This window comes from Silene latifolia, chromosome 10, assembly GCF_048544455.1.
Source record: "Silene latifolia isolate original U9 population chromosome 10, ASM4854445v1, whole genome shotgun sequence".
In the NCBI taxonomy this organism is placed as follows: Eukaryota; Viridiplantae; Streptophyta; class Magnoliopsida; order Caryophyllales; family Caryophyllaceae; genus Silene; species Silene latifolia.
The window spans coordinates 122,863,548-122,878,955 of NC_133535.1; positions in this window are offsets into that span (position 1 = coordinate 122,863,548).

Here is a 15,408-nt window from a genome sequence, read left to right on the forward strand (position 1 = left end):
CTCCCGACGAATCATATCGCAACTAGAGGGCCTCTGGCTCACCCCTAGTATCCGATAGGACCAAGACTCAGGGACGGGATGATTAATGTCACATTCATACTTATGGCCTGCATCACCATAAGTACGGATAAGAACATCACTCCCGACGTTCATACCGCAACTAGAAGGCCTCTGGCTCACCCCTAGTATCCGGTAGAACAAAGACTCACACAACCGAACAATACTAGACATTATCTAGAGGACGACTCACTACAAGTAACTACTTATAATAAATATCTCATACTTGTATTATATTAATAAATATTACATTTCATAATTTCACATGCTGGTTAAATAAAATATAACAAGTGATAATGAATAATTTACATTATATGAAATATACGGGATAAAATGTGACCAAGTCCAAGTGACTCATTTATGAGCCCAATAAACAAATTATGAGGAGTCCAACAATTAAATCACATTAAGCCCAACAAAACAAGATATGTTAGACCCAACTTAATACTCATGTAAAAACAAACATATAATCATGTGAAATCCAACAATTTGATCATGTGAGAGAAATACATATATATAAAGAACAATATTTAACAAATTACGTTATATAAAATACGAGACGGTTATTTAAGCTATTTAAATGAAGCAAACTTGGCATCGAAGGTGCCCATAATACAAATGTGGCCCAATAATAAAATATAATAAGCCCAATTTAACAAACATAAGCAAGATAATAAATAAAGGAAAGAAAAACCAAAAGTGTAACTTCACATTCGACCGTGTCCACTACCAACTCATATCCAACCCATATCAGTCCTACACGACCCACTGTAACACCCCCATACTCCAAGTGCCTTACCAGGACCACTCAGGTATAAAGATGTTACCATCTCGGTTGCCCGAGGCAATGATAATCATCAGACAATAACGAAACAGTGTTTAAATAGTATAAAGTTAAGTGAAAGATTACAATCCGGAAACCAAACTGATAAAATGTGAATACATGTTCTCCAAAATCAAATGTCTAAAAGCTAAACATAATGTCGACAACAAATGAAGACTCTTCTAACTGCAGTGATGACTCATCCCATCTAGCCCATGTATCTCTACTCATACCTGCTCAACAACTGCTCACCATCCCCGAATGGATCACCACAGTTTTTAAAACAATAAACGGGGTCAATACTAATCACACAATTTATATAATCCAACAACACAACAATCAACACAGCTCAATCATCACAGATATACTCCGAACTCCATTCCTAACTCCACAATACTGACTACACACTAAAGTGTGTAGCCCTGCCAAAGTGCCCATCGCAACAGGTCACTCCACGCCGTCAGTGGGGGACCGCAGCCATTCCCACCTAATCCCCGCTCATCTCCGTTGAGCGATAAACCCAAATCCATTAATGTGCACATCCCTTCTGTGGCGAGTTCCACAGAAGGCGAATAATGGATGTGAAGCCACTCCCGCAAGTGACTCCACTCAGCCAGGGACGCGCCTCGAAGAATACAGACAGATACAAACAATCACAACTACTAAACAACAATCAAAACCAACAACCGTCGCAATACTCGTATGATAACAATCAACAAACACAAATCACCACCAACACATTATGGGACTAATACCGAGTAGGAAACCCTACCGAATGCAATACGATCGATGATCTCAACAAATTTGTTATCAAAAGGCCTCTTCTACGAATCCTCCTCCTAACATACGATCATACAATTACTACCAATCAAGAAAGACAACAAAACCCCCAAATCCCCAAATTAGGGTTTAACTAACTTTAACAAAATACCATAAAAACAGTACGTAGATATTACCCTCGACGCAAGGATCACAAAGATGTAAAGAAAGGTGAATTCCGACCTTCCAAGCTCCGGGATTTGCTAATAATGCGATGAATGCGAAGTACGTAGATTGATTTCTCTTTTGAAAGTAGTTAGGTTTGTAAAAGTGTATTATGAAAGTGACGGAAGTGTTTAAATATTAATTCGCATTATTAACAAAACCCGACAAATCATCCCCCCGTAAACCGGCTACTCGATCGAGTAACCGACGTACTCGATCGAGTGCTGCTACTCGATCGAGTATCAAGGCTACTCGATCGAGTACCCAACAGGTCAGAAACTATTTTAAATCGCAACACACCCTTACTCGACAGAGTAAGGCCCACTCGATAGAGTACCCAAAGACTCATAAAACCGTAGTATTACAGTCTTCCCTCCTTAAAAAGAACTTCGTCCCCGAAGTTCAAACCACAACAAAACAAAGACATACTACTACACTCCCGACACAACAACCAAAACAAAACTCAACATAAAAACATGTTACTAACCCAAACTCAACCCGACTCAACCACAACAAACATACCGACACAACACAAAAAGGGTATACAAGCTCTTAAAACTCTTTGCGATCATCTCCTACCCCCTTAAAAGAAACAAGGTTACGTCCTCGTAACATTACATACCTGATCAAAAAGGAAAAGGTAACGCTCTCTCATAGCCTCCTCTGCCTCCCATGTAGCTTCCTCAGTCTCGTGGTTAGACCAAAGGATTTTGAGCAAAAATGTCTCTCCAGTCCTAGTCTTCCTAACCTTCCGGTCAAGAATCTGCTTAGGCACCTCAAGGTATGACAAGGACTCATCTAGCTCTAAGCTCTCTGCCTCTAACACATGTGACGGATCACTCATATACTTCTGCAGCTGAGATACATGAAACACGTTATGCACCCTCTCTAACGCAGCTGGTAAAGCCAAACGATATGCAACCTCTCCAACCCGCTCTAAGATCTCATAAGGCCCTATGAACTTCTGACTCAGCTTGCCTTTCTTCCCAAATCTCATAACCCCACACATAGGAGACACTTTCAGAAGAACCTTGTCCCCAACCTGAAACTTTATATCCTGGCGATGTAGATCTGCGTAACTCTTTTGCCTATCCTGAGCCGCTCTCATCCTTTCCCTGATCATCTTAATCTGTTCAACCATCTCATGTACCATCTCTGGTCCTAGAACCACTGCCTCAGCACTGTCGTCCCAACAAATCGGACTCCTACATCTCCTCCCATATAAGGCCTCAAACGGTGACATGCCAATACTAGTGTGATAGCTGTTGTTGTAAGAAAATTTTATCAAATCCAACCTCTGTTCCCAGCTACCACCAAAGTCCATCACACAAGCTCGTAACATATCCTCAAGAGTCTTGATCGTTCTCTCAGTCTGACCGTCTGTCGCAGGATGAAATGTTGTACTCATCTTCAAAGTTGTTCCCAAAGATTCCTACAACTCTTTCCAAAACTTTGAGATAAATCTCGCATCTTTGTCAGACACTATGTCCTTAGGGACTCCATGCAACTTTAGCACATTCTTCCGATAAGCCATAGCTAATTGCGCCTTAGTCCATGTATCTTTCATTGGCACAAAGTGAGCTGACTTGGTCAGTCGATCCACTATTACCCATATCATGTTGTTACCCTGTTGACTCTTCGGCAAACCCACGATAAAATCCATGGAAATGGATTCCCACTTCCACTCAGGTACCTCTAAATACTGAATTTTACCTTGTGGTTGTCGCTGTTCCCCTTTAACTCTCTGGCATGTCAAACAACGGGCCACAAACTCAGCTGTTTCTTTCTTCATCCCAGGCCACCAGAACGTGTTATTTAAATCCTTGTATAGCTTGTCACCACCTGGATGTACTGAATATGGTGTACAATGTGCCTCTGTCATGATTGTCTTTTTCAGCTCCTCATCATTAGGGACACACCACCTACCATCAAACCTCAAACTACCATCTGAATGAGTAGAGAATCGAGACACTGCCCCTTTCTCTACTCCAGCCCTCCACTCAACTATCTTAGGATCCAACACCTGTTTACCTCGAATATCATCATAAAGGACAGGCTGCACTGTCAAATCTCCCATGGCATCCCCTCTCTGCATCATATGTATCCCAAACTTCCCCACCTCATCTCTCAACCTCATCAAAGATAAAGCTGTACACAAAGAATGTACACTCTTCCTACTCAAAGCATCTGCAACAACATTGGCTTTCTCTTCATGGTAGATAATATCCATGTCATAATCGCCAATCAGCTCCATCCACCTCCTCTGTCTCATGTTCAACTCCTTTTGAGTGAAGATGTACTTGAGACTCTTGTGATCAGAAAATACTTTAAAGGTCGCCCCATAAAGGTAATGTCTCCATATCTTGAGAGCAAACACCACTGCACCCAACTCAAGATCGTGTGCAGGATAGTTCTCCTCATAAGGCTTCAATTGCCTAGAAGTATAGGCAATCACTTTACCGTTCTGCATCAACACACATCCCAACCCATTCTTTGAGGCATCTGTATAAACCTCAAAGTTCTCGATCCCTTCAGGCAATGCTAAGATAGGAGCTGTGGTCAAACGCTCCTTTAATGTTTGGAACGCCGTCTCACAACTCTCATCCCAACAAAACCTGTTCTCTTTCCTCATCAAAGCTGCCATAGGTCTAGCAATCTTGGAGAAATCCTTCACGAACCGTCTGTAGTATCCAGCTAAACCCAAGAAACTTCTGATCTCAGCAACATTCTTTGGTGCTTCCCACTTTGTCACTGCCTCAATCTTTGCCGGATCCACAGCTACCCTATCCTTAGAGATCACATGCCCCAGAAAAGCAATTTTCTCTAACCAGAACTCACACTTGGACTGCTTAGCATATAACTCATGCTCCCTCAAGTTCTGCAACACAATCCTCAGATGCTCCTCATGCTCCTCCTTAGTCTTGGAATAGACTAAGATGTCATCGATAAACACCACCACAAACTTGTCCAAAAACTGTCTGAAGATTTTGTTCATCAAGTCCATAAACACAGCCGGTGCATTAGATAACCCAAAAGGCATCACCACAAACTCATAATGGCCATACCTCGACGTGAAAGTTGTCTTTGGTATGTCCACCTCTCTAATCTTCACCTGATGGTACCCCGACCTCAAATCAATCTTGGAAAAGACTGCTGCACCACTCAACTGATCAAACAGGTCATCTATCCTTGGCAAAGGATACTTGTTCTTCACCGTCACTCAGTTAGCTCCCTGTAGTCTATGCACAACCTCAAGCTCCCATCTTTCTTCTTTACAAAAAGAACTGGTGCTCCCCACGGTGATACACTAGGTCTAATGTATCCCTTCTCTACCAGATCATCTAACTCTTTCCTGAGCTCCTCCATATCCTTAGGACCCATCCGGTACGGTGCCTTAGAGATTGGCCCCGTCCCCGGTTTTAACTCAACCGTGAAATCTATCTCCCTCTTCGGTGACAACCCCGGAATCTCCTCTGGAAAGACATCTGCAAACTCACCCACCACTGGTATCTGATCAACCGTCGGACTCTCTATCCGGTCATCTCTCACATGGCACAAGATCAAAGGGCATCCTTCCTCGGATAGGACTTCAAGGTCACAAAGAATCAACTTAACTTTGGGTTTGACCACAAACCCACGATAAGACACGCTAACACCCTTAGGACCTCTCAAAGACACTTTCTTTTGATGACAGTTTATCTTAGCTTTGTACTTTCCCAACCAATCCATCCCGACTATCATCTCAAAACCGTCTAAAGGAAACTCTAGCAAGTCTACAAGTAGATCAACTTGCCCAACTATCATAGAGACATCCCTATACAACCTCCCACATGATACAGACTCACCTGAAGGTATAAAAATTTTCTCACTTACAGACTCATATACCCTCAAACCCAACCGTTTAACATGACTCGAAGATACAAACGACTGAGACGCCCCCGAATCAAACAAAACAAAGGTATGAATACCGTTAACAAGAAAAGTACCAGTGATAACATGTGCATCGTCCTCACCGCTTTCTTGTCCATCGAACAACTTTCCATCGGTCTTCATCCACCTCCCCGGACAAGATCTTGGTGATGTGGTCGGCTTAGCACCCGACCCCTGATTGTTGTTGTTGTTCATAGCTGGTTTCTGATAGGAATTACCGCCATTGCGGTTACCTCCACCCTGGTTGCTCTGACCTCCCCGGTTAGACCATGACCTAGTCAGTCTATTGCTCACATAAATCTGTGCCGGCCCCTGAGAATAGCTCCCCTGAGCCGATCTCTGAAAAGCTCCAGGTACACTCGTGCACTCATGTCTCTTGTGGCCTACACCGCCACAACCATAACAGGTCATCCCCCAACTACCACTACCACTCGCACAACCACGCCCAAAGGAAGCCCCAGCACTGAACCCTGAACCAGAAGAAAACGCTCTAGCCTGATTGTGGTTGCCTTTGTTGTAGTTAGATTGGCCACCACCTTCACTCTCAGCCTTTCTTTTCTCACCTACTCTCTCCCGAGCCATCTCCACCAACCTCTCAGCTCTCCCAGCCCTCTCATAAGCTTCCTTAACATCAGTAAGGACTCCCACGGTAACTTGTCCATGATCTTGGGGTCAACCCCTCTCGAATCTCAGCGCTAGGTTCTCCTCACTCAAACCCATGTCCTCGGCATACCTAGACTTCTCATTAAACTGCTTGTAGTACTCAGCAACTGACATATCAGATGTCATCCTAAACCCATCAAACTCCTCCCTCAGCTTACTTCTCACATGCTCAGGTACAAACTCTTTCCTCATAGCCCTCCGGAACTCTTCCTAAGGTATAACAGGTAAGCCCTGCTTCGTATACATCTCTCTAGCACTCGCTTTCACCTTGTCCCACCACTCGCCAGCTGCCTCTCTCAAGTAGAACGCAGCTTGTTCTACTTTCATCTCATCAGGACAGTGTACCAGGTCCAGTATGTTCTCCATCTCACGATGCCAATTGTCAAGAAGAATTGGCTCCCCAGTCCCCTTGTACTCTTTTGGGTTAAACCTCGCTATATAAAGACTGATCTTAGAGTGATCAACGTCCTTATCCTTTCCCACTCTCTTTAGGGCCTCCGTAAGAGCATCTTGATGCTCCAACATCTTAACTATATCATCGATGTTCATGCTCTCAGCTCTCGCATACAAAGCGGTTTTCTTGGGCGGCATCTTGAAACTATATAAGAAAAGGGTAGATATAAACATACGTACTACAACCCCAAAACACGAAAACAGACTGCCCAGAACACACTCGATCGAGTGCCTAAACCTACTCGATCGAGTAGAGGCTAATCGATCGAGTGCCCACCATACTCGATCGAGTGCCCCGACTTCAGACCCAAAACAGACCTTCTAATCTCTAACATACTCGACCGAGTAGCACAGCCACTCGATTGAGTGACCCCCTACTCGATCGAGTGCCCTATATACTCGATCGAGTACCCAAAAACACGATTCTGGTTATAAAAACGTCAAATACCCACTCGATCGAGTCAGACCCACTCGACCGAGTACCTCACCTACTCGATCGAGTGCCCCCTACTCGATCGAGTCATGCCGACTCGTATATACTACCGCATGTTATCTCTCAAACCCAACATACTATGCAACTTTATAAACTCAACATCATAATATAACTAAGCATGCAATTCTGCACAACTCCTCATATAATCAACAAATTACACTACTTCATGTTATCAAATGTCACATAGTAAACTGTGGGAAATATCGGTATATTTCATCAAGAAAATTCGGATTATAACGAAATTATGAAATATGAAAATACGAGTCATAAACGAAATTGCATAAACAAAAGAATAGAGATTAGAATTAACCTCTGGTCCTAGCAATTTGGCCTAAGAACAAATATCGAGATCGATATTCTCCTAATCGTTGCACCCAAGATGCTCCGAGAAATGCCTCTTTCTTGCTAGAAAGAAAACCCTAATTTCTAATAAATTTAGAGTAGTTTTTAGGGTTTTTGATGAGAGTGTTTTTTTTTTGTGAAAAATCAAATAAAGAAATGATCCTCCCCTTTCTCCTTTTAACTGTCCAAGAGGAGAGAAACGAGGGGGAAGATCTTTTCTTTCTATTTTTTCCAAAACCGTGTAACCAACCAAAAATAAGGAGAAAAATCTTCTTATTTTTAGGTTGTTATCAAATTGTATAAATGTGTATAATTATCAATTGTCATTTATGTCGTCACGTATTAATAAATCCACACACAACAGTTTGTAGTCGATTTATTAATACCGGTCTGTCAACATTTATTATGACAATTTCGTATAATATATACATTAACTATAAATATCGCATATTTATAATTTGCTAATTAAATATAACCGTTTATGTTTAATTACGAATTAACATCTTAATTCGTTTAAGCTAACATTATATACATTAATTAAATATAACAGTTTATATTCAATTTACGAATTAACAATTATTTCGTCTCAGCTGATATTATTTAATTGTATTAAATAATCGACTCATCATCACATTAACTAACCTTTTAGTCAAATACATGGACTAACCTTTTAGTCATATAAGGCATCAATGTGATTATATTTTCATATAATCACATCTCCCAAACACATCCTTTAGGTGTGACTTTTAGGGACCAGTTGATCACCGCCATCAGTATGATAATAACGTCAAACTTCTAGCAAGCCAACCGTTATTAGTAAACGTTAATCAACTGATAAAATACTAAGTATACCCTGTGAACCTATAAGAGATTTATACACGTTATCACACTAATTGTGGAGGACACTAGCTCCAGCATAAACATCCATCATGCTTCTTTATGCAACCAACATACAAACACACCCCACCAAAATTTTCAATCATGTTTTCAATCTCTACTCCCAACATCCAACAATTCATAACATATATCATCACATCACATACAAACTAGTAAACACCACATACAACTTGACATATACCCCCCATGTGACCGGTTCAAAATTGTAGGGCGAGTTCGTGACTTTAGGACGTCTCCCAAGCCTTTGCATTAGCTCCTACAACCTTTACCCCGGGTTCATTTTAATTGACTCCCTATATTCATTAGATTCATTGGTTACAGGTTTCAGGATCGTCTCTCTGATACCATTTTGTAACACCCCCATACTCCAAGTGCCTTACCAGGACCACTCAGGTATAAAGATGTTACCATCTCGGTTGCCCGAGGCAATGATAATCATCAGACAATAACGAAACAGTGTTTAAATCGTATAAAGTTAAGTGAAAGATTACAATTCGGAAACCAAACTGATAAAATGTGAATACATGTTCTCCAAAATCAAATGTCTAAAAGCTAAACATAATGTCTGACAACAAATAAGACTCTTCTAATCTAGATGATGACTCATCCCAACTAGCCCATGTATCTCCACTCATACCGCTCAACAACGCTCAAAGATCCCCGAATGGATCACCACAGTTTTTAAAACAATAAACGGGGTCAGTACTAATCACACAATTTATATAATCCAACAACACAACAATCAACACAGCTCAATCATCACAGATATACTCCGAACTCCGAACTCCATTCCCAACTCCACAATACTGACTACACACTAAAGTGCGTAGCCCTGCCAGTGTGCCCATCGCAACAGGTCACTCCACGCCGCTAGTGGGGGACCGCAGCCGTTCCCACCTAATCCCCGCTCATCTCCGTCGAGCGATAAACCCAAATCCATTCATGTGCACATCCCTTCTGTGGCGGGTTCCACAGATGGCGAATAATGGGCGTAAAGCCACTCCCGCAAGTGACTCCACTCAGCTAGGGACGCGCCTCGAAGAACACAGACAGATACAAACAATCACAACTACTAAACAGCAATCAAAACCAACAACCGTCGCAATACTCGTATGATAACAATCAACAAACACAAATCACCACCAACACATTATGGGACTAATATTGAGTAAGGAAACCCTACCTGGAATGCAATACAGTCAGATGATCTCAACAGATGTTATCAAAAGGCCTCTTCTACGAATCCTCCTCCTAACATACGATCATACAATTACTACCAATCAAGAAAGACAACAAAATCCCCAAATCCCCAAATTAGGGTTTAACTAACTTTAACAAAATACCATAAAAACAGTACGTAGATCTTACCCTCGACGCAAGGATCACAAAGATGTAAAGAAAGGTGAATTCCGACCTTCCAAGCTCCGGTATTTGCTAATAATGCGATGAATGCGAAGTACGTAGATTGATTTCTCTTTTGAAAGTAGTTAGGTTTGTAAAAGTGTATTATGAAAGTGACGGAAGTGTTTAAATATTAATTCGCATTATTAACAAAACCCGACAAATCATCTCCCCGTAAACCGGCTACTCGATCGAGTAACTGACGTACTCGATCGAGTGCCGCCTACTCGATCGAGTATCAAGGCTACTCGATCGAGTACCCAACAGGTCAGAAACTATTTTAAATCGCAACACACCCTTACTCGACAGAGTAAGGCCCACTCGATAGAGTACCCAAAGACTCATAAAACCGTAGTATTACACCCATACAATGACCACCCGAATCCGCGAAACATGTAAACATAAGACGGATATATATACACACTAATCATACCACCCGTATTAACCACCTTAGTATCACTCAAAACATCCGACTCAAATGCCATTACACGGCTGCCAACAACCTGCACATCAACCCCAAAATCCGAGCTAACACCTGCCTCAACACCCCACACACCCGTCCTTAAAAACAGCTTCACACGACCTCCATTACCACCGTCCCAAATCAGCCCAAAACAGAGCCATGAAACGCATAAAGACGAGCCAAGGACAACCCAATTCGAGACAACTTTACACCCAAGTTTCATTTGCAAACAGGACGGAAGTTACCAGTTTACACCCCACACAAACCAACTTCCCATACCTGCCCCACGCAGTCCAGACAACCACCCAACGGACCACCCAAGCCGAACTAAACCTGACCCATAGAGCATGGTATGAAAACCGCAGCAAACAAAAGTTCAGGGCACAACAATTTAAAGCAAGGATTTCAAATAAACATATGACGACATTTACATGAATAGAATAAGCACAACATAACCTCGGGGAACTAATTTGTCCGTCCCGAAACAGTGACCAAAAATAGCCCAGATACGATCTGAAACTGAGTTTGACAGCCCATTTCAGCTAGTTTCCAGACGGGAAATGAAGTAGGATTGAGACGGAAGTAAAGCATACATGTGAGAAACAGCATAAAGGACTGAACTTGTCAAGTAAGGCACACGAAACAGTACACTAAGACGGAAATTCGATATTTGTTGAGTAACCTATCACCGTTACCTCGGAAACGCTTTAAATCTTCAAGCAAACCTTTTACCACACACGGGTCTTCGAAACCTTCATTAAAGGGCAAGAAAACGAGATAAAGAGGCTAGAAAACGAATACTTTCATAAGACAACGACTTTCGAAACTACTACAAAATCAAGACTTTCTTACCTTAAAAGAATGAGGAAGGAACGAGGAAGCTAATGGTACAAAAATAATGGAGTTTGGTTGAGAAATAAGGGAGAAATCTGGGGTTGAATGTCGAATAAAAATGGGTGTACGGGCTCTTTGTGTTTTGTTGCTGCTGTTGCTTGTGTTTGTTGTACGCAGGAAGATGAAGGAGAAATGAGGGGTGTGGGGACGGGTATCAACAACAATAATATTATATAGTAGTAATAATAATAATAATAATAATAGTAATTGTAACACCCTCATTTATTGCGGAAAAGTAAACACGTAATTCTACAGAAAAACTGACAGGATATGTTTGTAATTGGTTCAACTAATTAAAACCTGTCATTTTTAAAACTTTTCTAAACCATTCACAAACATTTCCAGAAGGAGGATGCCAACACCTGCAAATGCTAACAGACTAATTTACATAACTATGCTAAAGTCATGAGAATAAAGTGATACAAACCAAAGAAAAAGAGGGAGACATATGTCCCTAAAATGTATGTGACACAAAAAGGGTTTAAGGGTCACAATGAAATAAAACCAGTCTAGGTCCCAAGGTTACTTTGTTCGCTAGCTCGTCCATGTACCCCATATATGCATCACCCACCTGTCATTCGCATTTTATACAAATACGAAAGCCACAGTCAGTGGGGAGTAACTCCGAGTTCTCCCAGCCACGAAATGTCATAATTAATATAACATGTAAACATAAGAATATGAATACGAATCACACACTGCCTTAGCATATAGATACTAAGGCAATCGTGCTTATCATGTGAACAACAATATAACGCCACATAGTCCTAGCATGTGAATACTAGACCGACTCATACTACACTATCATGTGAATCACATAACATCCAGAATCCAAACTCTATCAACCATAGCCGGCTTGCATCTCACCTTCTATGATTCATAGAATCACCATACAAGAAAGGGCAATATATCAAAGACAGGCATAAGTTCTTAGCACCGTCAATAGTCACTTTGTAACTCGAGTCTATACCACGAGGTAGGGAAGGTAATCGAACCGGTATCTTGGCTCGGCCTTACTATTAAGAAAACATGGCCAAGAGACAACACAACCCTAGCCTAAAATCTGCACAGACCTAGACATGCGGATACACACCACCGCACCCAAGACCCACAACTTTTTTAAAACAAAGTGAAGTGAGTACCCTAAGGACACCACCGAAGGGTTGGCTAGTACTTAAGCTGACCCCATACTATCAAAATAAGTACCGAGGTCATGCCCCAACTTGGATATAAATCCACTAGTCGGAACACAAAGGCTATCAAGCAAAGCGGTGAACATATACTCGTCGAGACTATAAAGACCTATCTATGATGAAGGCCGAAGTACTCACCTAGGACCTAGTCCCAGCTAGTCCCAGCTTGAATACTTTAGCCCACACCACACAAGACTCACCACACAAGTCAAGTAAGACACCCACTTAACCATAAGAGGGCAAAAAGTCCAACTTACCAACATAAATGCTAACATTCTATCATGTGAAAGGCTATATAAATGTCTATTCAAATAGACAATCCAACAATATCCTCAATATCAATAATAATCCAAACTCCAAATAACCGTTAATCTCATAATTCATGAGAATAAGCTAAAATGGCAACAAGACAAGAAGAATCAAGTATAAGGCAACCAATTCATCCAACAACCAACATGTGAAATGATAATTACAACTATTAAGGCATCAACATAAAACATCCAAAAACAACCAATCTCACCTCAAAGACAAACCCTCGACCCGAGTCCCGCGACGGGTCATCGGTCAAATCGAGGTCGATGGTTTAAACCTAGCTTGACCAAACTCGTTCGGTCAATCCGCCCACTTTCGAGTCTTGGCCTACTTTGGCCCAAATTACAAATTTTATCGCTATATTATTCTCATGCTATTTCCAATTTCTATCATGTGAAAAATGAAAGTAAAACATTATCAATCACCTAAACACTTAACAAACAACAAGCACCACATTTACTACTAATGTGACATTAATTCGTCGAGTAACTCGGAATAGTTACCTTAAGCTATCAAAGAGACAAGCAATAACTTGAGAAAGCTTCTACAACCCAAAATTACTCTTCCTCTTCAACCACATATGAGCCACCTAAAATAATTATGTGAAGGGACGATATTAACGAATTATCGTTATATAAAATATGAGACGGAAATTAATTTAAATCAAAACATGTAAATCATATTCATTAGCTATTGTCTTATGTTCATAAACCATTATGACCCTCCCTTTTGACGAGCATACCCAAAAATTGTCACAACTTTTACGCCCTAGAAATAGTCCCATAAAGCACCATTTTATCCGTCCCAAAATCGAGCCCAACTCAGCCTGTCACGGCTCCCAAAACCGAGGCCAAAACAGCCCACACGGCCTCCATTTCGATCGTCCCAAAACAATCGGAAGGCTCGCACAAAACTCGGTACCAAAACAGAGTTCAATCAATCCTAAACCAGTCCTAAACCGAGTCAAAACAGTCCCAAAAATGTCCCAAAGTACCTGCAAAGCGGACTCAAAAACAGTCCTAATTTACTGCACAATACCACAACTAAACAAGATCCCAAATAGCATCCCAAAACGATCTCTACATGTCAAGATACACCGTCTCAAATATACCACTTACTAGCTAGCATCCCAAATGATCCCTAGAGGTCGGTATACACCGTCTCAATCATCTCCACATATCGGTATACACCGTCTCAACTATACAACTGACTAATTAACATCCATAATGATCCCTATATATAATTATACACCGTCTCAACTATAAAACAGACTAACCAAACTTTCAAAATACACATATTTTACAAGTAATATTGAGTAACCTATCATTATTACCTTTTTCCGATTGAACTAATCATTTATGACTAACAAATATTCTACTGCACCGTCTATTTTAGTACATACAACCGTCTTATAATAAACAAAGCTAAAAATATAAATGGGTTTGTAAAAATACATGACGAAAAATGAATTTTACTTACAACGGATTGACGAGAACGACGAAAGGAGCGCTATGGAACAAAAATAGTTGAAAACGGATAAGGAACGAAGCACCGACGTCGATTAACAGATCAAATTTCAAAGAACAAGATTTAAAAAGGAAGGAAAAAGAAGGAAGAAGAAAAAAACAGGCGTGCGTTGTTTATAAATGAGACAAAGACACTTTTAGCCTGCTATTTATTATACGTACGTTTCTTCGTCGATAAGAAACTTCGATCGTTATTAAAATCGTTTCGAGTTAAATTTAACCGATTTAAGTAAAAGTTTCAGTAATAAAACGGAATCAATAATAAATAAATTTAATGAGTGAAAATAAAATAAACTCAGCTAGTTAACGTAAATAATACAATATCGGCTTGAATCGGAATTATTAGCGATTTTTACAAAACTAACGGATATTAATAAAAATTGCTATTTTAGTGAAATAAGCTCAAAATAGCTAATTGGACGGTTTTGTTCCCAAAATCCATCTCGGGTTCACTTAAAACAACTTTCATAAGGACTCGTAAAGAAACGGAAATTATTAAATAAATAAACTCGAACTAATTTCAATAAACTCGAACTAACTTTAAATAAACTTATTAATGATTATTAAAATTAACGTATCGAATTATGATGAAATTAATTAATTAGCTAAGCATATATATATAAATCGTTAAATGATGTAATTAAATTCAAAATAGCAATTAAAAGAATTTTATCCATCTTAATAAAATACGGGGTGTTACAATCCCCCCATCTTTTAAAAAGTTTCGTCCTCGAAACTTGAAAGTATAAATGAAAGGTTATAAAAAATAAAACTGAAATTGGAATTGGTAACCAAAACATTTAAAAGGTCACTTATCGTAAGAATCAAAATTCTTTCAAAAGTTTCAAATAAAATTTTCCGACAGAACCAGATTCTCATCAGAGGAACGGAAGTGTTCTCGTTGCGCATTCAAGAACATCACATTCCAAATCCAAGATAAGGTCAAAGGGAAATCATTTGTATAAATCGAAAATCAA